Source organism: Marmota monax, unplaced genomic scaffold (assembly GCF_021218885.2).
Source record: "Marmota monax isolate L192 unplaced genomic scaffold, Marmota_monax_Labrador192_F-V1.1 WCK01_AAM20220418_F8-fsc00135, whole genome shotgun sequence".
NCBI lineage: Eukaryota > Metazoa > Chordata > Mammalia > Rodentia > Sciuridae > Marmota > Marmota monax.
Genome location: NW_026694339.1, coordinates 4,315,625 through 4,342,675, shown reverse-complemented (window position 1 = coordinate 4,342,675; position 27,051 = coordinate 4,315,625). Strand labels below are relative to the sequence as shown.

The 27,051-nt window shown below is 34.2% G+C and overlaps 1 protein-coding gene and 1 non-coding gene across 3 annotated transcripts in view; both read left to right on the top strand.

Annotated features, from left to right (window-relative positions):
- Nucleotides 1-27,051, top strand: part of Mettl15 (methyltransferase 15, mitochondrial 12S rRNA N4-cytidine) — a 235,632-nt gene that overhangs the window by 5,629 nt on the left and 202,952 nt on the right. The window lies entirely within an intron of this gene.
- LOC124109079 (U6 spliceosomal RNA) lies at nt 9,162-9,266 on the top strand. Its single transcript, XR_006856863.1, has one exon. It is a non-coding gene; the product is annotated as a U6 spliceosomal RNA (small nuclear RNA).

The window sequence follows — 27,051 nt, the reverse complement described above, 5'->3', positions numbered from 1 at the left end:
ACTCATTGACTTTCCATCCCCATCCTTGACAAACATTAGTCTATTTTTTGTCTTCATGGATTTGCTTATTCTGACATTTTATAGAAATGGATTCATATAATATTTGGCCTTTTGTATTTGCCCTCTTTTACTCAGATTTTGAAGGACATTTTGCCCCTTTTATAGGATTACGTACTTTGTTCCTCCTTTTGTTTTTGCAAGGTGGGGAAAGAGGCTGGTGCTAAATATCAAATACAAAGTCTTGTACATACTAGGCAACATCTCTACCACTGGACTACATCTCAGCCCTACTTTTTTTTTTTTTTTAATGGCCGAATCATTCCATTGCATGGATATGTCTTATTTTCATTATTCATTTATCAGTTGATGGGCATTGATATTTTTTTACCAGTTGGTAGCTGTTGTGAATGTGATTGTTACAAGCATTTGTGTACAAGATTTTGTGTGGACATATCTTTTTAATTCTCTTCAGTATATGTGTAGGGTAAAAATTTTTCCATGCTTAATTCTTTGAGGATCCACCAGATAATTTCCCAGAATTGATTTTTTAAAAAAATTTTTTGTCAAATCATAGTTTAAAAGGAATGTTGGCACAAACTGGTTTTCTTAACCGTAGTTTTCTCATTGCCTCCTGTATTAGTCAGGGATCTTCAGAGAGACAAAACCAATCGAGAGAGAGAGAGAGAGAGAGTATTTGCACGTTTGCATGCATGTATGCTACTCCATTTTCTACTACTATAACAAAATACCCAGGGGCTGGTATCTCTTATCAACAAGAAATTAATATATCTCACAGTTTTGGGGGCTGAAAGTGCAAATAGCCTGGCACCGGCTCTCGTGAGGTCTGCATTGGGTATTTGGCAGCATGGTAATGGCATTATGGGGGAAACACATGTGGGAGGGAGAGATCACCTTGTGAGACAGAAAGGTAGAGCATGAGGAAAGGCCATTCTTGTTCTTTTTATTGCAATTCTTTTGGACGAAATGCATCTATTCCTTATGAGAGCAGTGCCCTTAAAGACTTATATTTTCTCTGTCTGCCCCACCTCTTAAAAGTTGAACCACCTTTCAACATTGCCATACTGGGGACCACACTTCCAAAATATAAACCCTTGGAGTGCAAACCACAGAGGTGTGTGTGTGTGTGTATGTGTGTTGTGTTAGTTTTTATGTAGACAGTAGTTCCCTTTTTATCCACAGAGGACACATTCCACAATCCCCAGTGAATACCTCAACGATGGATACTACTGAATTTTATACATATTATGTTTAACCTCAGCATTTGATTTTTTTTTTTTTTTTACTTCTTATTAAGTTGGGAACATTTTACCTTTTTGCTTAAAGGAAGCACCTTATGGCTTTTCTTTGGCATATCTAAATTATCAGTACTCTGGTTGCTATTGTTAAGTTTAACAAGGTTTACTTGAATAAATATACCAAAGCAACATGGTGACAATTGATCAAATCATCAAGGTCAACAGAGGATGAGTGTACACAGCGTTAGATACACTGGACAACCGGGTGAGTCATGTCCGGAGCAGACACAGTAGAATGGTGGTGGAATGCTGTGAAATTTTCATCACACTATTTGGATTGCTTCACACCTTAAAATTTATGAATAGTTTCTTTTTTTTTTCTTTTTTTTTTTTTTGATACTCGGGATTTAACCCGGGGTGCTTTATCACTGAGCTATATACCCAATTCTTTTTATTTTTTATCTTGACACAGGATCTTGCTAAATTGCTGAGGCTGGCCTCAAACTTGCAGTCCTCCTGCCTCAGCCTCCCAAGTGGCTGGAATTAGCAGGCGTGTATTACCATAGTGGTTGTTTATTTCTGAAAGAAATCAGAGGTTACCATGGTCAACTGAAATTGTACAAAATGACACTACAGATAAGGGATGACTAATTGTGTGTTTGTGGTCAGGGGAGAGAAAAAGATTGAGATTGAGATTTTAAAGAATTGTTTCTTGTAATTGTGAATTCCTTCATCTGGGGGTAGGCTGGGACACTAGAGACACAGGGAAGTAGAGTTAAAGTTGGAGTCCAAAGGCAGTATGCTGGTAGAATCCCATTTTATTCCAGTGCAGGTCAGTCTTTGGTCTATTAAGTCTTTTCACTGTTTGGGTAAAGACTACCCACATTATAGAGGGTCAAGTTTCGGGTACTGTGTCCCAAGCAAGTTGATGTTAGAATTAACCATCCTGTCTATCTTATAGTATTGCTAGCAGGATTAATAAGGTTTTTATTTTATCATCTAACAAAAACATTAGATGATAGAATATCCAAAAAAAAAAAAAAGAAAAGCTGTAAACTTTTCTGATAATTAAGTACATTCACAAATGAGAAATTTATCATAGCAAGTTTTCTTTAAATATCTGCTTATAACTTAATACTGACAATATTCTTAGTGTATTAACTTCAGAAATAGAATCCTTTATTCTAAAAGATGTTTTTTCCTGTCACTTTTTGTTTTTTCATTTTAAAAGTCACACCTTTCTTCTTTTTACCAACATACAGGAGAACATATAAGTTTAGTGTAGATTAAGAGGAAAGATTCTTTAACTGGACTGATTTGGTCCAAATGTATACATGTGCACAAATGCACAGTCACACAGAGCCCTTAAGTTCTTGTCTGTTTGTTTTTGAGTCTTTGAGTCAGATCATATACAGTTTTTTTAAAATTAAATTAATTATTTATTCTAATTTGTTATACATGATGGTAGAAAGCAGTTCATTTCATATTACACATATAGAGCACAATTTTTCAAGTCACTGATTTTACACAAAATATTTTCACCATTTGTGTCTTCATACATGTACTTAGGGTAATGATGTCTAACTCATTCCACCATCATTCATGCAGTTTTTTAAATTTTTTTTTTAGTTGTAGGTGGACACAATATCTTTATTTTATTTATTTATTTTTATGTGGTGCTGAGGATCAAACCCAATGCCTTGTACTAGGCGAGTGCTCTACAGCTGAGCCACAACCCCAGCCTTGGATCATGAAGTTTTAATTAACTTAAGTTCTAAAATATATGCATGAGGTAATATGTACTAGGTTGACTAGATGTTGCTCATATACAAGGCATCAGTGACAGAAAGTGGGTTTGCTTCATCATCAAAATATTATTTTCCTAACCTCACAAAGTATATACATAACAATAAATCACACATTCTTTTTTTTTTTTTTTTTAAGAGAGAGAGAGAGATCTCTTTTTTTGTAGATGGACACAACACAGTGCTTTTATTTTTAGGTGGTGCTGAGAATCGAACCTGGGTCCCGCCTGTGCTAGTCCAGCGCTCTACCCTTGAGCCACAATCCCAGCCTCATCACACATTATTAAATGAGTTTAATTGTGTAAAGTGTCTAGCTTAATGCTTTTACATAGTAGGGGCTCTAAAATACATATACATAAAATGTAAATTTAAAAATTGGGTAAAATGTTCTGTTGAATTCAACTATCAAATGAAATTCTCTTCATTTTCTTTAGAGAGTCATAATGCAGAAATAGCAATCAAACCCCACAAGTGTAAATTTTTAAGAAGTATGTTCAAATATATATGAGTTAGTTTGCAGACACCCAAACACACATGAGAGTAGGGGGACTATCATATCTGTATCTTTAATTTCACTTCTGGAATCTGAAAAACCAAAACACATTGTATCTATTTACTGAACCCTAGTAGCAAAACTAAATATTTATTTTGTATTAGCTAGTGGAAAAAAAAAAAACCAACAGAAAGAAACCCTACTAAATCTCCTAAGAACTCTTTATTGTATCTGTTTGTTTTCTAAAACCCAGTGAAGTAAAATTAGATGATTCTACAATTTGACCTACAGTGCTGTTTTATTCTGTTCAAATTTGTGACAGATGTAATTTTTTTTGACATTTCCATTGTTCTGATTCAAGATGGGTTTTCTAGTAACTTTTTATAGAAAGTTTAATTTTATGAATATAGTTTTTGAAAACTTTCAAGTGAGATGCACTTAGAGACAATGTTATTCTTACATTTTTGGCTGTCTGGCAGACAGCTTTATTCCCTATTCCCTTAATCTTCAAGTAATAAAGAACTGGTGACAGCCCTTGGACAGGAAAGGTCTTCATCTCATCCAGAATCCATTATTTGCTTCTTTTCTTCCTGAGCCTTTTTCCCCCCAAATCATTTTCCTTAGCAAACTATGAGTCATACCTTCAGTCGTATCAATCACCCACTTAATTACTGTTTTCCACATCACCTTCAATGATGAATTCACAGATGAAACTTTTGATCACAACCAAAAGTTTTAAAAATATTTAAATGTTGTTTTAAATGAGGTTTAAGGCATGCAAAAGTTACTTTTTTTTTTAATGTTTAAAAGTTATGTACCTAAAGAAAATATTGATTTTGGGAATTTATTCAGAATCATTGCCAATTTACTACATATTAGTTTTGCCAATACATTTAAAATATTTGCTAGTTTGAATTATAAGAATCCTCTTCCATTACCTTGGAAGGTATAGAAAGAACTAAATAAATTATAATAGTTTCCTCTTGCTTAGTTTTAATTTCATATTCTGGCTGAATAACTTTTTGTAAGAATGTGTTAGTTATCTAAAAACATACCTCTTGTTCCTGAAATGCTTTACTCCAAGCAATATTGATTAATTTTTTTTATTCCTGATTACTGAAAACTGGAGAAATTATACATTATCTTTTTTTGTAGTTTGAAGTCATAGATAACAGCTTAAGATATAGGAGACTTGGAATTCTTTGCCCAATAGTAGTACTAATTTAGTTTGGCACATGTGGCTTCTATATAATTGATTGCCAGTAGCTGTGTAGTGTAGATCCATTAACTTATCATGGCTGTGCCTCACAGATTCCTTATCTGCAGAATGAGGAAGAACCTACCCTAGATATTTACTATGTGAACTAGTTGAGTTAATTTTTGTCAGTTGCTCAGACTGGTATCTTCCATGTAATATGAGCTTGGTAAATAGCTCCTGTGATCATAGGGAGAAGGATGAGGAATAGAGCTACACAAAATTTAAAAGTTCAGAAGAAAAATGCCAGCACTCATCTGGAACTGAAAAAGTGCTGCTTCCTCTGACTGGAACTCTGATCAACATCCTTTAGGTCTTGAATCAAATTTTATTTTCTTAGGGGATCTTTTTGTGAGCCTCCAGAGGAGATAGGTATTCCTGTTTGTTATACATTATTGGAATCATGTGTCATGTGCATTTTCCTTTCATAACACTTTTTTTTTTTTTTTTTTTTTTTTGGTACTGGGAATGGAACCCAGGGTGCTCTGCCACTGAGCTGTATCTCCAGTCCTCTTCATGTAGGGTCACACTAAGTTGCTGAGGCTGGCTTCAAACTTGCCATCTTTCTGCCTCAGCCTCCTGGGTAGCTGGAATTACAAATGTGTTCCACTGTGCATGGCCGTAACACTTCTAATAATTTAAAATTATAGGTTTTTTTGAAATTATTTATTCAATGAATGTCTTTTCTGGATTGTCTTCTATGAAGTCATAGAAATGTTTGTCTAGTTTTCCATTGTGTGTTCAGTACTTAGTTCATGTATTAAATATACTTGTATACTTACCTAATATATTAAAGATACTCTTTAGAAGTATTCATAGAAAAATTATAATACAGAACCTGGAAAATTAAAATTAACAAAGCAACAACTCATTTTGCTTGAATGCTTTTATATCATTTCAAAACAAAATATCTGTACTTTCCTCTCAGTTTTGTCATGAACACAAAATTGGTCTAAAAAAATCAAATCTGAAAAAAATCATTGGTCAAAATATATCCAAAAAATATGTGTTTCCATTGTTGAGAAAAATGATATTTGTGTTTAAAAGTTTGATCTATGAACTGAATCTTAAATGTATTTGAGAGTTATTCTTCTGGTCCAGTAAATAACAGATAATCCAAGAAAATGTAAGTCCATTCTATATGGAAAGCACATATAAGATAAAAAAAAAGAAACAAATGAAGTTTTTCTCTTTACAAAGCACATTCATATGAGTCATTCTGGGTACTGGTTACTCTCTTTTTCAGGTCAGCATTAGTCCCTGATCAATAGTCTAATCATACCAACTGCAAGAGGCTAGGTCCAGTAATTCTCTTCCCATTGTTCTTCCAAGTCCAATATTGTTTTTGTGAAAAGTGGTAGGAAGTATACCTTGACCTTTTGAGTTCCCATAACATTTTACTTTAGCTTCTTCTATTGCCTTCTCTTATAACAAACTACTGAGCTCTAAGTAGCATACTTAAAATGTTATTTTAAAATTAGCTTGCAAAGCCTGTGGTGACTCACCTTGTAATGAGTTCTGTAGACCCTCTCTATATTTCTTCACTTTTGGTTGGTTGGTGGTGGCTATACCCTTTGGGTGAAACAAGTACCATTTGCCAAGATGCAACATGCATTTAAAGATTTTATTTTTCTTGATGATGAATGTTTTTAGAAAGCATTTATGTTTGTTTATTTTTTTTTGTAGCAACTTATTTTCTATCTCTGACTTGCATTTGGTACAAATTAGTTGACTTAATTGGTCTTGAATATTTGAGGTGTCATTATGTTATATGCTAATTTAGGCATTTATTTTTATCGACATTCTGTTTATTTACTCTGTCTCATATACAATATTTTTCTTTTTTTTAAATACTGAGGATTGAACCCATCAGTGCTTAACCACTGAGCTACATCTCCAACCCTTTTTTATTTTGTACAGGGTCTTCTATGTTGCTTAGAGCCTCACTAAGTGGCTGAGGCTGGCTTCCAACTTGCAATCCTCCTCAAGCCTCTTGAGCCACTGGGATTACAGGCATGTGCCACCATGCCTGGCTATAATATTTGTCTATGAAATTAAATTTCAAGATAAAGTTTTTTTGTTTTTTAATGTTTTTAGTTATAGATGGACACAATACCTTTATTTTATTTATTTATCTTTATGTGGTGCTGAGCATCGAATCCAGTGCCTCACATGTGCTAGGCAAGCTCTCTACCACTGAGCCACAATTCCAGCCCCATTAAGGTAAATTTTCTGTTTTACCTTTTTTTCTTTCTGCAAAGAGAAACTAGATATTGAATGTATTCATAAAAAGGGAGGATGTTCCACTTGAGTCCAATGTTTGATGGAAAGAGTATTTTTATTATTATTGTTTTGGTACTGGGATTTGAACCCAGAGGCACTTAACTACTGAGCATATCCCCAGCCCTTTTTAAAATTTTATTTAGAAACAGGATCTTTCTGAGTTGCTTAGAGTCTCACTAAGTTGCTGCCGGTGGTTTTGAACTCACGCTCCTCCTGCTTTAGCCTTCCAAGCCCCTGGGATTACTGGCGTGCACCACCTCACCTGGCTAGGGAAGAGTATTATTGATAATAGCAATTTAGAGTTCCTATAGTATTTTGCAGTTGCAGAGCACTTTAATATATTATTGTCTGTACTTTTCATTAGTACTAATCTCAGTAGTATTTTGTAAAAAGTACTGTCAAATGTAGAAAGGAGAAGTTCTGTTCTGTTGGAACCAAGTAGTAATAAATGACATTGGTTGGTTTTGAATGCTTCTACATAATAGATTGTATAGTCTGCTTTTTTCCTTCATCATAGGTGTTAATTCTTGTAAGTGATCAGCCTGTAAGATGTTAAGGGTATGCCTCGCTTCCTTTAATAGCTTGGGACAGCCAATTTGGTCTAATATCTCTAGACAATAGATATATGCAGTCACTTGAAGCATCTTATGCTGTTCCTTCACGAACTCTCTGCAGAAGAGTCTAGACACATCTCATTGGTCAGCTTACTGGATTTTTAAGAACTTCATCCTAAATTGATTTCTCATTCTCACAAGAAAACCTTATATTTTCAATGACAGAATACATGAGAAAGTTCTCGAAGAGTGATATGAGATAAACTGTCTAGTGAAATTCTTCATTAGAAATGAAAATAGAGAAAAAAAGGTGGTGTGGGCGGGCGGGGGGTGGGGGAAGAGTGTAAGTGGATGATTTGAAGGAGCCTGGTGTTAACGCTTAAAAAGGAAACAAACTTCCTAAGTTTCTGTCTTCTGTTTTCTCTAATACCTTGCTACCATAAGTATCTTCTCATATATATATATATTTGTGTCACATAAAAATTTATATATGACAGCAGAATGCATTACAATTCTTATTACACATATAGAGCACAATTTTTCATATCTCTGGTTGTATACAAAATATCTTCACATCAATTCGTGTCTTCATACCTGTACTATGGATAATAATGATCATCACATTACACCATCATTAATAACCCCATGCCCCCTTCCTTTCCCTCCAACCCCTCTGCCCTTTCTAGAGTTCGACTATTCCTCCATGCTTCCTCTCCCCTTTAACAAAAATAATGAAACAATTATAACTTATTCTGTTCTCACTCCACCCTATTTTAAGCGGAATTCATAATGATTATATGAATAATTTTCCTACCAGTATAGAATATAATCACCAAGATGATTTTTCTTTGAAAAATGCATGTGAAACCAACATTTTTGAGTAAAAAGTCTTGATCTTTTTTTCAGTTTAAAAATCACCAGATAGGGCTTTGGGTACAGCTTAGTGCTTATGTATCATTCCCAAGTCCCTGGGTTCAATCCCCATCATCAAAATAAAATAATAAAAAATAGTAAATTACTTTTGAACCAGCTTATCTTGTTAGGGAATTTAGAATTTAAATGCAGACTGAAAATTTTCCGAAGGGAGAATGGAGATGACTATGAGAGATAAATGTTTTCCTATTTTTATATTTATTTCAGTAACATTGTGTTAGTAATAGAAACCACCCAGCTTTTTCTAAAGTTAAACTTATCTCTAAGGAACCTTTGATTAAAGATTCGATCGACAGCATATACTCTGATAAAAATGTGTCCCCCAAAAGTCCATGGGTTGGACATTTAATCCTCAAATTCATATGTTAATGGTATTTGGAAGAAGGGGCCTTTGAGATTAGATGAAAGATTAGGTTGTTAAGATTAGATGAAATCATGTTAATGATGACATTAGTGACTTTATAAGAAGAGAGAGACCCAAGCCTAGCATCCTTGCTTTATCTCACCTTTTAATGCCTTCTACCATATTGTGATACAATAAGGCCCTCACCAGAAGCCAAGAAAATGCCTTTAATCATACTATTGGGTGCTCGCTTCGGCAGTACTAAAATTGGAACGATACAGAGAAGATTAGCATGGCCCCTGCGCAAGGATGACAAGCAAATTCGTGAAGCGTTCCATATTTTTTAATAATAAAAAAAAGAAAAAAAATCATACTATTGGGACTTTTCAGGTTCTAGTACTGTGAGCTAAATAAACTCCTTTATAAATTACCCAGTCTCAGGTATTTTCATATAGCAACAGAAAATGGACTAAGACAGCATACGTAATAGAAATTTTATTTCAACAAAATTTTAGGTTGATATTAAAATTTATTTTGAGGCTTATATCAGGGACATAACAATAAGTTCTGCTTAAGATAACTATGTTTTCTAAAAAATCATCAGTGGTTTTAATGTTAAATTCCCCATTTTATGTGAAATATTCTATAGGTGGCTTGATACCATACTGGTTTCTTTGTGCTGATGTTACTATTTCTGAGCCTTTCTCACTTGTATAAAGATAGATAAGCAGCCTTCCAAAACTTTGAAATCTTTTTTTTTTGTTGTTGTTATTGTTTGTTTGCTTTTGTTTTTAGGGTATTCTGTTGTGAATTTTTGAACCTAAGCCCACTAACCTGACATATTTAGTTTGATAATTACATACGGGAAAAAAAAACCCAATACCTCAATGCTGCATGTCTCTGAGACCTTCATTGTTTCACTGTGGTAATAAGAATTGTAAGAATTAAATAGAAATAAAATAACATCAAACCCATTTTTGACACACATGTGCGATTTTGAATTAGGATAATTATGTGGTATGTACCATTTTAATCACTATAACTCTTAACTTCTTGTTTTCTTTCCATATTTATTAATGGTGTTGTATAGATTGGTTAAAAATATAGGAGTAGAAAAACAACTCACCAGAATAATAGTTTAATCTCAGGTAAAGGGTGCTATTAGGTACTGCTGTGTTTTTCCCCCTAGTGGTATAATTGTTAGAAGCTTTTCCCCTAGTGTGGTAATGTTTAGGTGGTGGGGCCTTTAAGAGGTGAGGCCTAGTGGGAGGTCCCTGGGTCATTGGAGCTCTGCCCTCAGGAAGGATTAAGGTGCTTTTTGTGGGACCCTGTCTTAACACCCTCCCCCCCCATATTTTTTGGTATATTATAATTATGCATAGTAATGGTGGGATTCATTGTTACATATTTGTACATACATACAATATAACAGTATAACTTGGCCAATATCAGTCCCCAGTGTTTCCACTCTCCTTTCCCTTTTCTCTCCTCCTGGTCCCTTTACTGATCTCCCTTCAATTTTCTTGAGATTCCTCCACACCCATACCTTTCTTTCCTTTTTCCTCTGTGGCTTCCACATATAAGAAAAGATATAACCTCTGACTTTTGAGTTTGGCTTATTTTGTTTAACATGTTCTCAAGTTACATCTGTATCCCTGCAAATAACAATTTCATTCTTTGTGACTGAATTAAACTCCATTGTGTATATATACCACAATTTCTTTATGCATTCATCTATTGATGGACACCTAGGCTTGTTCCATAATTTGCCTATTTTGAATTTTGCTGCTATAAACATTGGTATGCATGTATTGCTATAGTATGCTGACTTTAATTCTTTAGAATAAATATTGAGAAGTGGTATAGGTAGGTCATATGATGGTCCATTGCTGGTCTTTCGAAGAATCCCCCTACTAATTTCTATGTGATTGTACTAAGTTATAATCTCACCAATGGTGTAAAAGTGTTCCTTTTTCTCCATATCCTCTCCGTTATTTATTATTGTTTGTAGTCTCAATGGCTGCCCTTCTAACTTGAGCAAGATGAAATCTCAGTGTGGTTTTGATTTGCATTTCCCTTATTGCTAAAGATGTTGAACATTTTTTTTTATTTATTTGTTGGCCGTTTGAATTTCTTTTGAGAAGTGTCAATTTAGTTCATTTGCCCATTTATTTATTGGGCTATTTGTGGTTTTTTTGTTCTATAACTTTATTTATTTATTTTTATGTGGTGCTGAGGCTCGAACCCAAGGGCCTTGCACATGCTAGGTGAGCACTCTACCACTGAGCCACACTCCCCCAGTGTAAAGTTTTTTGAGTTCTTTATATATTCAGGATTTTGAGTTCTTTACATATTCTGGAGTTTTGAGTTTTTTGCATGATCCTCTATCAGAAGTGTAGCTGGCAAAGATTTTCTCCCATTCTTTAGGTTCTCAATTCACGTTTTGAATTGTTACTTTTGTTGTGCAGAAACTTTTTAATTTGAAGCCATTCCATATGTTAATTCTTTTTCAAAAAAATATTTTCAGTTGTAGATTGACACAGCACCTTTATTTTATTTATTTTCATGTGGTGCTGAGGATGGAACCTAGTGCCTCACATGTGCGCTCCACCACTGCAGTACAGCTCCAGGCCCCATTTGTTAATTCTTGGTATTACTAATATTAGGAGTTCTATTGAGATAGTCTTTAATTGCATCAGTATGTTGGAGTGTTGACCTACATTTTTTCCTAGGAGTTACATAGTTACTAATTCCTAGATGTTTGATTCATTTTGAGTTGACTTTTGTTCAGGCTGAGATAAGGATCTAGTTTTACTTTTTTACATATGGAAACCTAGTTTTCCCATTTACTTAAAAAAGTTATTTTTTCTTCAATATATATTTTTGATACATTTTCAAGAATCAGATGACTTTATGTGGATTTGTTACTGTGAATCCTGCTTTAATTCTTTTCTCCCTCACTTTAAAAAATTGGTGCATTATAGTTGTGCATATGGTGGAAATTGTTGTTACATATTCTTACATCCACACAATCTAATGACATAAGTTGACCAATGTCACTCTCCATCATTTACCTCTTTCTCGCCTCTTCCTACCTACCTTCTAGTCTGTTTCCTATATTCTAGTGATCTCCCTTTGGTTTTCATGAATTTACCTACCCCATACCCTGCCCACCTGTTTTCTGTTCCTTTTCCCTCTGTAATTTCTGCATATGAGAGTAAACATAAGACCCTTGCTAGCAATTATTATTGTTTGTATTCTTGATGACTGCCATTTTGCCCTTTTAATAATTGGGTTGTTTATTTGGTGTTAAGTTTTTTGAGTTCTTTATTTAGATTTTATTCCTCTGTCAGAAGAGTAGGTAGCAAAGATTTTCTCCCTTTCTGTAGGTTCTCTCTTCACATTCTGAATTCTTTCCTTTGTTGTGCAGAACTTTAAAATTTAATGACATCTTATTTATTAACTCTTGACCTTATTTTCTTAGCTTTGGGAGCCCTGACTTATGGTTGTTAGTCTGCAGAGAGGGCTTTCTGACAGAGCTGTGGCATTTGGGAGAAGAAAGCTGCCAATTTAAAGGAGGACACCAGCAGAATTAGTACTGTAACTTCACTTTTCCCTCTTCCTATGAACTGCTGGTGTCTCCCATTGTTTCTTTCAGCCAGTAGGTAAAATGAAAGGTAAAATGAAGATATCCATACCCATTTATGATATTCACTTTGATAATTACAAATAATTTATTAATTTTTAATGACTCTGAAGGAGGATATAGTCCCCAATTTTCATTTTCTTTTCTAGAAACTGAGGTTTCTAAAACCTGACATTTTCAAAATCTTATCATTACTTAGGAGAAGTATATGAACTGGAGGCAGGGTCAGGTGGTTATTTTTGTTACATCTCATAACCTCTGTATACTTATATCAAACAACGGAATGCTTCTATTATCAAAGTAATAACCAAAGGCCATCTTTTCTATAGTGAATTTTCTGGGGAATTATAATTCGATGTAGTCACTCCCTTTTTTAATTTGAAAAGTGTTTCTTTCTTACAGCATTTATCTTTTCATAGTATTACTACTATGGTAGTCTTTATGTAGAACATAGAGACCTAAGGAAATAAAAACCCTGGGAGAAGTATAAATCCATCTTCTTACATACCACCTAACCCATAGCCATCAAAGTCATTTGCTCTTTAAGTGAAAGAAAGCCCACCTCTTTTTGCCATAAATTCATAAACTACTTTGTATACTGGCTCTTCATCAATTCCAGATTAAGACGATTAAATTTTATTCAGTGTCTCTTTATTCTAACATTCCACCAAACAAACCTTTAAATGAAAGATAAAATCTTTTGGTTGTTTGTTATCCCCACCATATTTATTTTGGTAATCTCTAGATCTCTCAACAAGTTGACAAACACATAAAAATTCAATAGATTCTTATTGATTTAATTTTTAAAAATTCAATAGATTCTTATTGATTTAATTTTAAAAAATTATTTTATATCATGTCCCTGCCCCCAGTAATTTGATATGACTTTTCCCCAAGTCTTAAATGTACAAAAACAAATATCAAAATGTGAGTATGGTTTTCTTCCACAATTCAGTAGAATCAATATAGTATTAGGCCAATTAGATCAGGATTTTTTTTGTGTGTGTGTATGTGTGTATGTGTATATGGTGTGTGGTTTTGTTTTTTGTGGCAGTGGGGCATCATTGAAGAGCTTGAAGATAAGGAGTGACTTAGTTAAATTTCTATTTTTTATAGGCTACTTAGATGGCAGGTAGTTTGTTTATGGGCAGGAGGCTAGTATATTCTATTAAAGATAATAAATTTTTGAACCCAAACAGTGGTAATCAAGAATATTGAAGGAAGGAATTGAAAAAGCAGTAGTGGTGATGAATTGGATGAATAAGGAAGAAAGCCTGATATCCTATGTTTTTCTGTGAGTAACCAGATGACGAGTACTGCTGCATGATATGGAGAACTGGTGAAGGAAAATCAGGTTTAGGGATGGTGAATTAAATTTTAGATTTGAGCATATGAAGTATCTAAGGGAAATCTATGTATTCCTGTCCAGAAGGCAGTTTGCAGGAATATTCTGAAGAGAATGTTGGAAGAGAAGATAAGATTAGCAATAATAATTTAAGGATCTGTTGGAAGGCATTGTTGAAATTAAAAAAGGAATGAGGTTAATCATTGAATGAATGTTAAAAAATTGATCTCCATTTATTGATTGGGATTTTTTTTTTTTTGGGTGCTTAGCTTTTTGAGTTCTTTATATACACTAAAGATTAGTGCTCTCTCTGATACGTGAGGGGTAAAGATTTTCTACCAAGATGTAAGCTGTCTATTCACCTTACAGATTGTTTCTTTGCTGAGAAGAAACTTTTGAGTTCATCCCGTTCATTGATTCTTTTAATTCTCGTGCCAAAGGAGTCTTATTAAGGAAGTTGGGGCCTAATCCCACAGGATGCAGATTAGAGCCTACTTTTTCTTCTCTTAGATGCAGGTCCTCTGGTTTTATTCCTAGGTCCTTGATCCATTTTGAGTTGAATTTTGTACACGGTGAGAGAGAGAGGTTTAATTTCATTTTGGTGCAAATGGATTTCCAGTTTTCCCAGAACCATTTGTTGAAGAGGCTATCTTTTCTCCAATGTATGTTTTTAAGCACCCAAAACCCAAATAACCCACTCAATAAATGGGCCAAGGACCTGAATAGACACTTCTCAGAAGATGATATACAATCCGTCAACAAATATATGAAAAAATGTTCATCAACACTAGCAGAGAATTGCAAATCAAAACCACTCTAAGATTTCATCTCACTCCAATCAGAATGGCAGCTATTATGAAGACAAACAACAATAAGTGTTGGCAAGGATGTGGGGAAAAAGGTACACTCATACGTTGATGGTGGAACAGCAAATTGGTGTAGCCAATATGGAAAGCACTATGGAGATTTCTTGGAAAATTTTGAATTAAACCACTATTTGACTCAGCTATCCCTCTCCTCAGTCTATACCCAAAGGACTTAAAAAAAGCATACTACAGGGACACAGCCACATCAATGTTTATAGCAGCACAATTTACAATAGCTAAACTATGGAAGCAACCTAGATGCCCTTCAGTAGATGAATGGATTAAAAAAATGTGGCATATATACACAGTGGAATATTACTCAGCAATAAAAGAGAATAAAATCATGGCATTTGTAGGTAAATGGATGGAATTAGATAAGATAATGCTAAGTGAAGTTAGCCAATCCCCAAAAGACCAAATGTCGAATGTTTTCTCTGATATTAGGAGGCTGATTCCAATTTTAGTATATGTGCTGCCGAAGCGAGCACTAGGAGGCTGATTCATAGTTGGGTAGGGAGGCGGAACATGGGAGGAATAGACAAACTCTAGATAGGGCAGAGGGGTGGAACGGGAAGGGAGGGGGCATGGGATTAGAAATGATGGTGGAATGTGATGGACATTATTATCCAAAATACATATATGAAGACATGAATTTCTGTGAATATACTTTGTATACAACCAGAGATATGAAAAATTGTGCTCTATATGTGTAATAAGAATTGTAATGCATTCTGCTGTTATATATAAATAAAAATTAATTAAAAAATTGTGCTCCAAAGATGGGAACTACATAGAAATTAGCATATTATGAATTCAGTGCCAGAAGACAATGTAAGGAAGGAGAGAGAGAGAGAGGGAACTGTAAAAAAATATGCAGAGAGCCAAAACACTGGTAGCAAGGAAATAGTTTTAAGACACAGGGCTATCAACAGTGGCAGATGAACCCGAATTTCATAAAGCTAGAGCTAAGAAATATTTTTGAGTTGATAATTAAATGGTTACCTTAAGGAGAACAGTTTCAATGGGTTAATGAATGGTTCAGTGGGAATCAGTTCTTGTATGGAAAATACAGGAAGGAAAAGCAAGTCTAAATGTAGTTGAAAAATTTGGATGAGAAGATGAGGTGAGAAGTGGATAATGAATTTTCAAAGAAGGCTTTTGTGTACTTGTGTACAAATGTGTGTTTATGGGTAAATAGGTATTTCCTTTGTAAGGATTCAGTCGACCAGAGTAGAAGCTTGAAAGTCTAGGTGAGGTAATATCTGGTAAAGGCTGGAGAATCTTGATTCAAGGATATAATGTATAAAAAATTGTTCTTGGGTAGAAGAGAATTATTTTTTTCATTTAGGACTTGAAATAAGAGTAAGTGATTAAAGATATTTTTATGGACGATAGATCAGAAGAATTGAGAGAAATCCAGTCTGATGGCCTCCATTTTCATAATCAAGTCAAAGACAATGTTGGTAAATATTACATGTTATTGGAAGAGATCATTGAGGTAGGGGTTTGAGGATATTGTTAAAAATTTACAATAATCATTTTGTGTGATTTCTTTGAGTAGTACTTAGCTGTCAAATAGAGGATTAATTTGTGAATTTATTAGATGAAATGGTTTTTTTCTCTGTGTAAAAATAATTTGAGCATTAATCTGAGATTATGGTTTAGTTGATGAGACAGGAGTTCAAAGGAAAGAAAGGTTGATAGAGAGAAAATGGTTCTTGAGACTCTGTTGAGATCTAGACTGGTTTGGGGTGCAAGACAGTCCATGAAGGGCTCTCATAGATTGAGAATGCAAAGGAGGAATGAGGAGAATTTTCTAAGTGTTGGTTTGCTGATGGGGAGGCTCTAGTAGAGAGATACAAAGTAATTGGTGAGGCGCACAAGCTAAGAGGCGAGAACTGCAATAGAGTAATAGGTTCAGGAATATTTGAATCAACAGTAAAAAATGTGGGTACAGTGTAGTGGTTAAAAAAAGCATGGTCTCTGGATCTCTGCCATTGATTAGACAAGGTCCATTATCTCTCTGTGCTCAATTTTCATTTGCAGAATGGAATGGTAGTTCCTATCTTATTGGAATATTTTGAGGGCTTAACAATATTTCCATATAAAGTGGGTATAATGTGTCTGGCACATAGTAAACACTCTGTATTTCTGATTATTTCTTATTGATACATCTGGAATGAAGCAGAGAACAATATGATTTGGGGCAGTGGGGATGAGAGAGGGAGAAAATGAAAACATAAGCAGGTGTGCCCATGCAAGAACTGAATTAGTTGTGATTTAAAGAATAGAGTATTTGAATTTAAAATTTCAGAGTTAGAATGGGTTGATATGATTGAAAAGTCTAGCAGTTGATTGTGAGAGGTGAAAGTCATTAGATTTGAAATGGACATATTGATGAAGTATCATAGTTTTGTATTCATAAATAGAAAAAATGAATGCATTATCTGCAAAGGCATGTTGTATTATCCACTTAAATATGACCGACTGGCATTGTTAATGTGACTTGATTTTCTGAAATTGAAAAATAGTAAAGTTCTGCTTAATTTATGTGTAAATACATGCCTAGAAAATTCAGCGTATATTAAATCTTTATAAAAAGAACTGTGTGTAAATATACAAAGAGTGCATGTTCTCATGTGGAAGTCAAATAAATTGATTTCATAGAGTAGAATAGTGATCACTAGAGATTAGGAAGGGGGGAAAGTGGGCATATAGAGAGATCAGATAATAGGTACCAAAATACAGTTAGATTGGAAGACTAAGTTCTGTGTTTTAAATAGACTAAGTTCTGTAGCTTAAAATTTATTATATGTTTTGTAAACAAACTAGAAGGGAAGAGTTCATAGGTTTCCAACACAAGTAATAAATGTTTAAGATAGAAGTGGATTACCCTGATTTTTTTTTTTGTGGTGGTGGGGGCCTACTGGGGATTGAACTCAGGGTCACTTGGACCCTGAACCATATCCCCAGCCCTATTTTGTATTTTTATTTAGAGACAGGGCCTTGCTTTGTTACTTAGTACCTCACTTTTGCTGAGGCTAGATTTGAACTGTCAATCCTCTTGCCTCAGTCTCCCAAGCTGCTGGGATTACAGATGTGCACCACCATGCCTGGATGACCCTGATTTGATTACTAACTATTGTACGCATATATCAGATTGTCACACTATACTCTCTAAGTATGTACAACTTACATGTCATTTTTTTTTTAAAAAGCATGATATTAAAAATGAAGTTTGGTTTCAGGCTTAGGCAAATGTTTCTGTCCCCCTTCATAAATAGACATTTTAAGTCATGCAAAATTTGGATCATTTTATTTTGTAGTAATGCACAATGCGTTCATGTACTGCAGGATACACCATATTCTTCTGCCTCACCTGTTAAGTGCCAATGGCATCCTACAGTTCTTTTATCATAGGCAAACACATTTTTAAAATTTCTACATTGAACATTACTAGGTTAGGGAAAAGAGGGCAGAAAGCAATATGTGTATTAAACCTAGTGAGAAGGTTTAATTTTGCACAGTGATCATGATATAGGGATGTGAGATAGAGAACCAACTGGCAACTGAATTTTAGGTAGAATCCTGGTAAAATTGCTGTGGTATAAGGTGGTTAAATTTTCTTTCCATCGCCACCTTCTGCCCATGTTTATCTCTTCCCCTAAGTTACCCCTACTCTAGGTATATCTGGTAGCCTGGTTATTTTAACACTTGATCCAAATAAGAATTCTTCATTGTATTTGGTAAAGAATATAATTTACACCTGAATTTTCTTTTAACTAAATTTGTGTTTCTGTTCTTTCTACTATCATTTCAGGTATTTCTTTTCCATCAAAAGACAGGTGCAAATGCCTGACTTTCCAATGAAAATGTTTATTTCTCTTATTTTTTCTTGCTATACATAAATGAGTTGCATAAAAATGTATTGTTAGAGTTCTGTTTGCTTGTGAGCGTATTCAGATGCACTAAGATGCAGTGCAGTCAATGAAGATAGTCACTGCAGTTTCATCTTAAAACTGATAACCTTACTAGAATACTCTGTGGTTAGTTTTAAGTGTTTTTGTTGTTTTGAAAGTATCATCTCATTTATGGCAGATTACTTCTGGTGATCCTAATCAAACACACTATTAGTGCTAGACATAGTGGTGCACTCCTGTAATCCCAGCACCTTGGGAGGCTGAGGCAGGAGGATTGCAAGTTCAAAGCCAGCATCAGCAGTTTAGCGAGGCACTACACAACTTAGCTAGACCCTGTCTCTAAATAAAAAATAAAAAGGAGGGTTGGGGATGTGGCTCCGTGGTTAAGCACCTCTGAGTTCAACCCCTGGAACCAAAACAAACAAACAATAAAACCCACAACTACTGCTTTCAAAAGATCAGTGTCATAAAATCTATAAAATTGGACAATTTAAGTATTGTGTTTTGTTGTAAATTAGGTGATTTCTGTAATGTGGAACAGTATTTTTTTATTTTAAATAAATATTTAGGATGATAAAAAAATGATCTTTTACCTAAGGAATTAAACTAGGTATGATGAGGTTTTTAGCTTTCCTTGAGAAGTAAAAGTCATAGTAAAGAAACATATGTGTGCCTTGTGAAATGTATTCCTAGTTTTAATCTTTTCCCTAGAGGAAATAGCCCTTACCACAAAAATCATGGTGAATAGCATTAATTGTTGTGCTTCTTGGGTCTTCCTGCAGAGAGAAGCTAGAGTTGTAAAAAACCTCTTTTTTGCCCAATAAAGGTCATAGCAATAGACATGGTCTTGAAATGGAACACTTAATGGTCACATAGCAGATTTAAATGGTTCTGTGTAATTATATCACAATTATATTCATGGGTAGCATCTCTTTAATGTCACTTTTTTTCCTTATTAAAATGTGTATCATTTTTGTGTGAGGAAAATTAGATATTTCATAAAATCCAATTTATTCTTGTTCTTTAACATTAATACATCAGTGTATGTTTTAAACTGGTAGAAAATAATTTGTGCTCTGTAGTTTTTGTTTTTGTTTTTTTCTCACATCTTGAATCAACTAAATCAGTTAATTTCATTTGCTTTCTTTTTACCACTTCAGTGCTAGGGATTGATTCCAGGGCCTTGTGTGTGCTAGGCAAATTGCTCTACCACTGAGCTATTTCCCTTTTTGGCTCACCTGCTTTTTAAGTTCATCATGTGGGACATTTGCCCCATGAGATTTTCATAAAGTATAATTGAGTTTATATTAAATGAGTTTTCCAATGATCTGCCCTTTGACAGTTGACTTAAGTGTGGAATGTGGTATATTATAGAAGTATTGCTTCACTTTTAATACATTATATAGTGATTTATTATTTTGTTTGCTTGTTTGTATTTTATAAGCACAGACTCCTAAAAAGTTCTGTGAAAATCAAATTTCAAATACTCTTATTTCTGCTTTATAAGCTAAGAATGTTTTATTTGAACTTAGAGTACTCAATTGAAGTTTATTCATAAAAATTTCCTGTGATTGAAGAGATGTATTTTTAAAATTTTCACTATTTTCCCAGATTTGTAAGTCCACAGACTTATTAGGATAATGAGGCATGAAGAATTTAATTACAGTTTCTAAGTGTTATTAAATAAAGTTTTGATTGGTGACATTTAGAAACGTTAGAAAGGACAAAATCCTAACTCTGGGTATAGTTTAATTGTCTTCTAATTGAAAGAGAAAAGGTAAGATCTTAGAGGGTACAGTAGTTTTATAATCTTTTCTTCTTTAGAATATTTTGATTTTGAATATAAATTTATATTCTTTAGAATATAAATTGATTTTGAAATATCTGTTGAAGTAGTTGGACTAGAAATGGTGGTTGAAGGGTACCTGGTGGTTGCAGAATGTTTTAAAGGGTTTTGTTTGTTTGTTTGTTTGTTTCAGGAAAGAATGCCTTGGGGATGGGAGTTGTGAATCATTAAGTATAGGATTTCAAGGCAATTTGGGGCTTATTGTAGTCACTTTTAATCTGGGTCCTAGGGTTTAATCTATTGGGGAAGATTTCAGAAAAAGAGTAAATTTGTTAACACACTTCAGTAGCCAGTTTACAAGATGGCTTCCATTAATCTTTATCTCCTGATACTCATACTCCTCTTATGTAGTTCCCTCACACTTTGAATTGGGTTGGCCTGTATAACTAATAAAATACAATGGAGAAGATGATATGTGACTTCTGAAGTTTAGTCATAAAAGAAATTGTGGGTTCTTCCATGCTATCCCTGGATTGCTTGCTTTGCAAAGGTTAGCTGCCATGCTGTTAGGATGCTTAAATAGCCCATGGGAAACCTTCCTAATGTAGAACTAAGACTCCCTTTAATAACCAGCACTAGGTAGGTGTGTAGGTGAGCCACTTGGAGATTGAGCTGTCTTGGAGACAGATCCTCAAGCCCCAACAAGTCTTTACATGAATTGCAATGCTAGGGAACATTGTGACTACTACTTTGTGAGAGAACCCAAGCCAGAATCACCTAGTTAGGCTGCTGAAATTTTCTGAATTTCTGGTTCATAGAAATTGAGATAATAAATGTTCATGGTTTTAAGGCTCTAAATTTTGGGGTGATTTGTTATGCAGCATAGAGGACTAATGTACCCAAAAATTAAAGCAAAGTTGTAGCTTTTGTGAATGCCATAGAGGAAAGGTTTTCACTGTAATGAGAGCCACTGACAGTCTTAGGATTTAGTATGGGGATTTGAGAAAGACTTGTGAGTTTAGATCCAAAGAACAGAAAAGAAGCTAGTGCTGTGGTGCAGGCCTATGATCCCAGCTACTAGGGAGGCTGAGGCATTGCAAGTTCAAGGCCAGTTTGAGCAATTTAAGCAAGACCTTGTCTCAAAAATAAATAAATAAAAGACTTGGGGATCTAACTTAATGGTAGAGTACCACTATATTCAATCCCACCTACAACAAAATAACAACAGCCTCCACAACAAAGAAAGAAAGAAACAAACAAAAAATAATAGGAAAGAATATGCCAACAGGAACAGCCTGTGACATGGCCCTGGTGTGTGGTAAAAGAAGAGCACTTTTGAGAAATTGGAAGATTAGTATGGCTAAGTTTAGACAGCAAAGAAGAGAAGGAAAGAGATCAGAAATTGCTAAGCCTGAAGCTGTATTAAGTATTTAAAAGTCATGAGGAATCATTGAAAAATTTGAGCAAAATATATGGGATAACTAGATAGATTTTTTTTTATTTTTTGAATTTTGGTGGTACTGGGGTTTGGACCCAGAAATGCTCTACCACTGAACTCTGTTCCTAGTTCTTTGTATTTTTTTTTTTTTTTTTTTTTTTTTACTTTGAAACCAGGGCTCACTAAGTTTCTGAGGCAGGCTTCAAACTTGCAATTCTCCTGCCTCAGCCTCCTGAGTCACTGGGATTACAGGCATGCTTCATACATAGGTATCTTGTGAGGAACATTCAGATTGCTTTGTGGAGACTAGATTTAGAAATTGAGGGCTGGGAGTGGACTGTGTAAGAGTGAAAAGAATTAAAGAGATCAGTTAGAAAGCAGTTGTGTTTATTGAAAAGATGAGAGTTTGGAATGGAGTAATAGTTTGGTTTTGGATGTAGATTAAATAGAATTTGACAAGGAATTAGGTAAAGGACATGCAGAACTGTTAGAGGTAGGTAGGTGTTTTGGTCTTGTTGTTAGATAAATGAGGACCTTTTTTTTTTTTTCCCTGAGAAGGTCTCATATTTTGTTTTTGACATGTTTTTAGATATGTTTCACATAGCCAAGATGGACTTTTGAGTGCTTGGTAGATATGTAATTTAGGTCTGAGAATTAGACAAGTTTCCCATAACCCATGTGATATAGTCCTTGAGGAGTCTTTGGTCAAAACAATAGAGTCCATTAAAACAATAGTTAGTCCAAAATAATGGAAGTCCTTTATATATTTCTCAAAAAACAGGAAAGCAAATTTTAATTCCCAGTAGTACTTTCTGATGTTGCTCTTATTCCCCTTTTCAATCTCTGTCTTCATCAAATGCCACTGTTTTTTCATCTTCATTTTCCCCAAACTCCTGAAGAAATTATCTCTTTATTCCTATCCATACTACCATGCTAACTTTTGTTTCTTATTCAGTTTTCATTTTTTGCTCCCTCCCCTTTATTATTTAAATTCATGTGATTGTTCCTGTTTTGACAACACTGGGGTTTCCCTGCAGTGGAGGGTAAGGAAACAAACTTGGAAGCACAAACCTGGATGTTCTTTTGATGGTTTAGAGATACACTTGTCAAGGAACACTTTTGGGAAAATGGCACATGAATGATTTTTGTCATGTAACTGAATTATCAGCAAATAAGTGAAAATTGAAGCCAAGAGCCTAGGTGAATTTTGCCTTGTCACTGAGTATGTGAAATGGTGTCTTGATTCTTGAATAGTTTCATTATTTAATAACTTGGTTAAGGAAGATGAACCTAGGGATGATCGATTAAGATCTATTGACTTCTGACTGAAACTTCTGAGTTAAGCCCTGTTTCTGGCTTCATTCTGTCTCTTTGGAAAGCCTTCCCAACATTTCATTTCCAGTTTAGGTTCTTCTCCAGCAGGAACTGATAGCCTCTTATCATCCTTATTGTTACTATATTTATTTATTTAATTTCATGTGATGCCCAATAGTCTAACCACTGGGAGAATGAGAGACAAGTTCACCATTATATCCTCAGTAACTATTACCTTATCTTTTTTGTAATGGGACTCATTAAGCACTTGTTTAATTAATTCAGTCAGGTATTCTCGTTAGACTCATTAAGTTTCACATGTGTATGTCAACATTTCCTGCTTAGCTTACTGTCAAAGTATATAGACCTGCTCTTCAGTAAATAACATAATAGGTTCTTGTCTTAGATTATGACTTCGAGCTCTCTGCTAACTTATACCTATAAAATGTTTGGGGAAAATAAAATTTATGAAGACTGGGACATGCTTGGACCATATCAGTGTCACATTTCTAGAATTGGTTTTACTGAATTGTGCTTTTCTAATATTCTATAGGTTATAATGAGGGATATTAAAACTAATACAACTTATAAACTCATTATTATGTTTACTGTAGGAGTGGAGGAGGAGATTATAGTTTACTGTGATTTCTTTATGAGGACTGACAAGAGTTGTTTTTCAAGGTATATTAGTAAAAAAGTGTATTTTGTACCACGAGAATTTGTACATATCAACCTAAAAAGCAAATTGAGGCACATTGAGTGTGACAATGAAAAATTTATTCTAGCCAACATGAAGATTGCTTCCCAGGGAAAAATACAAATTCTAGAATAAGTGCTCTCAAAATTATATCTGAGGCGGGTCTTATTTTATAGATTAAAACAAAACAAAACAAAACAAAAACAAAAACGTCAGCACAAGGTTCTGGGTTCAAGCTTTAGCATTCTACTCCCCCACCCCCCCAAAAAAGGACAAGGATAGATTATAGCAAACAAGTTGTTACAGTTGATGGGTCATCAGTCACTAATTATATATGCTAGGTGAGAACTATAGTAAATAGTTAGGAATGGTAGCACATGCCTATAATCCCTGCTACTTGGGAGGCTGAAGGAGGAGGATCACAAATTCAAGGCAGGCCTGGGCAATTTAGTAAGACCCCGTCTCAAGATTATAAAGAATAAAAATTAAAAGGGCTTGGATGCAACTTAGTAGTAGAGTGCTCCCAGATTCAATCTCTAGTATCAGAATAAAAAGAAAAAGAACTGTTCTAAGCAGGAAAAAGGCATTCTCCAAGTTATATATTACTCTAATGGCATTAGTAAGTCTGTAAGAAACTAAGTTGAAGTGATTAAAGGTTAAAATTAAACATACCATGAGACTTTGGATTGCAGTAGCACATGACTGCCGTCCTAGAATCCATGTCCACCAAGCCTGATAAGAGTTTGTTAATCTTTTTAAATTTACGTTTTTATACGTATGTGTTTGTATGTATATTTATTTTTTTTTAAAGAGAGTGAGAGAAGAGAGAGAAGAGAGAGAAAGAATTTTTAATATTTATTTTTCAGTTTTCGGCGGACATAACATCTTTATTTTTATGTGGTGCTGAGGTTCGAACCCAGCACCCTGCACATGCCAGGTGAGCACGTTACCGCTTGAGCCACATCCCCAGCCCTTAATTTTTTATGAATGCGGTAAATGATGAAACTGTTCCTGTTTCTCTCTTTTCAATGACTTTCAGGAAACTGAGATAAATTTGTGGACTGCTTTTATGTAAAGACATAAGAATTTTGTGTTTTATATTTTGAATAATAGTCATACTACTGATTTCAATTTTGTACTTTGGAAATTCTTCCTTTCTTTATTGCCATCTTCATTCCCTTCACATCTTTTTTCACTCTTTTTACTTATTTTTGTAAGTGACCTGAGGTCTTTTTTTTAATCAGAATATTAACAATTACATTATAAACATCTGTACGTAATAGATTTCTTATTGGTAATTTGTTTGGAAACTGATTTGGTGCTTACCTTGATTTATCTCATGGATATTCTGACTGACTGTAGCATGTGGAGTATCCTGTTTTATATATTCCATGTTCTGAATACAGGGTCTTTTTTGTTTTCCTTTTGGGGAGTGATCTTTCATTCCTCTATTCTGTGGTCCTCTACCCATTTTTTCAACCCCTAAGCATTTCAAAACAATTTTTAAAATAATTGCTTATATTATAAATCTTTGATTTAATAAATAGAATTAGAAGTAAATGTCATAATAAAAGCAAGGAAAGCTAATTATTGTCCTCTTTTTAATGTTATGTTTTGTAGTTTTATTTGAGGAACCATTTTAATCATTCATATTAATCCTAGAAAAGATAGTCATGATAAGGATAAACTAAATCTCAAAGAAATATATGAAAATTCCTATGGGATAAATGTATATGACAATTTTAGGTATCTGTTCATGTCTAAATTTTGTTTCCACTCTTATTTTAAAGACTTAGGTAATATGGGATATTAAAATATGATGACTAAGGTGAGGTTAATTGAACTGTTTAATGTTGGTTATATTTTTTATATCCTCTAATAATGTAGAAGACAAGTAGCATTTTTTAGAGATGTATTTGCAAAACTGATTTTAAGATAATGTATTTTCATTGTGTTGTTAACAAATTAAACTTTTTAAGCTATTTCTGACTGTGAAAGCTTTTTGGAAAGTGTTTCCATATTCTTCCGGTCATCTAAAATTATCACAGGGGTTTAACTAAGAAGGTTGGTGAACCTTCTTTCCTTTTGATCTTGTATCCTGGCGGGTGCTTGGATATTTCTTGTGTAAGAAAAGTTTTGGTGGATGAGTCAGTGCACTGAGTCATAGGCAGCATGAAGCCTCTAGTGTTCTATACTAACTAATTGGAAACAGTTTCAAAATTAATTAAGGCGCAGTTGTCAGCTCAGTGTTACTGATTGACATCCCACCAAAGTATTTTGTCTTTTGGCAACTTGCTTAATTATTCTTTGATATTTAGGTTTTTGTTTAGCTTTATGAATTTTTAAAAATCTGTTGAATAGATCTATGGTTACCATGTTCATTTTTTAGAGCCCTTTTATGAACCTTCTGTCATTTGCGTTTAATTTCTTCCTTGTTTGATGCCTTTTCTGCCTTAAAGAAACATTCAATACAATTCCTTTTCTTTTTATCTTGCTAATTTGTCAGTCTGTGAGAGAAGTCTTTTAAGCTCCACAGAAACTACTTCATACAATAATGGTATATTGATTTGTCATATAAGAGCCCACTCTCCAACTAAGCACTATGTATTTTATTTAATAAAAACAAACATAAATGGCTTGCTAAGATTCCTTTACATTGCATTAATTTGAACTTAATAAATTCATATAAAATGGCATTTTTAAAGGAATCTGTTTCATCATTGGGCTTATATTTGTCTGAAAGAAGGCATTTCATTTACATAAAACATTTGGCATGGAGGAGTTAAGTGTTCATGTTTACAGAAGGTTAAACAAAAGGAAGTCAAGAATAGGAGAGTATTTTGGCTGAAGAGAACATGTGTGTTTTGGCAAGATGATATGATACTATAGTGAATTACTGAGGAAAATAAGAAAAAGAAGAGAACTCACAAATAAGTGCCTACTAGCTTTCAGGTAATATTATATGTTATTTCTCTGAATCCTCCCATCATCTCCATGAGATTGGAATTATTTACCCATGAGCAAATAAATGTAGAACTTGAAGTCCAATAACTTAATAACTTACTTTAAGTCTTCAACAGCATCAGTATAGTAAATGCCGTTAGTAATCTATGACAA